The sequence below is a fragment of the Pundamilia nyererei genome, unplaced genomic scaffold (genome assembly GCF_000239375.1).
Source record: "Pundamilia nyererei isolate P.nyererei 1_Seehausen unplaced genomic scaffold, PunNye1.0 scaffold00100, whole genome shotgun sequence".
In the NCBI taxonomy this organism is placed as follows: Eukaryota; Metazoa; Chordata; class Actinopteri; order Cichliformes; family Cichlidae; genus Pundamilia; species Pundamilia nyererei.
Genome location: NW_005187501.1, coordinates 519,057 through 519,319, shown reverse-complemented (window position 1 = coordinate 519,319; position 263 = coordinate 519,057).

Below are 263 nucleotides of genomic sequence, written 5' to 3'. Positions count from 1 at the left end.
CTGTCCCAGCCTGTAATTATGATTGATTTGGGTCTGGGGCATATATTGCTTGGTGAGCCTATTCTTGCCATACTTCATCACCGGGCATGGCTAAATGCTTTAGAAGAATTGATTTGCTTGAATTACAACATGGAATCAGACCTCTCACCTGTCTGCAGGGTGCTCTGAGTGAGGCTGCATGTGTGTGTAAGTAAGTGAATGTGTGTCAGAGAGAGAAGGTAAAGACAGATCTCACCTCCACATATCATAACACTCGGCTACCC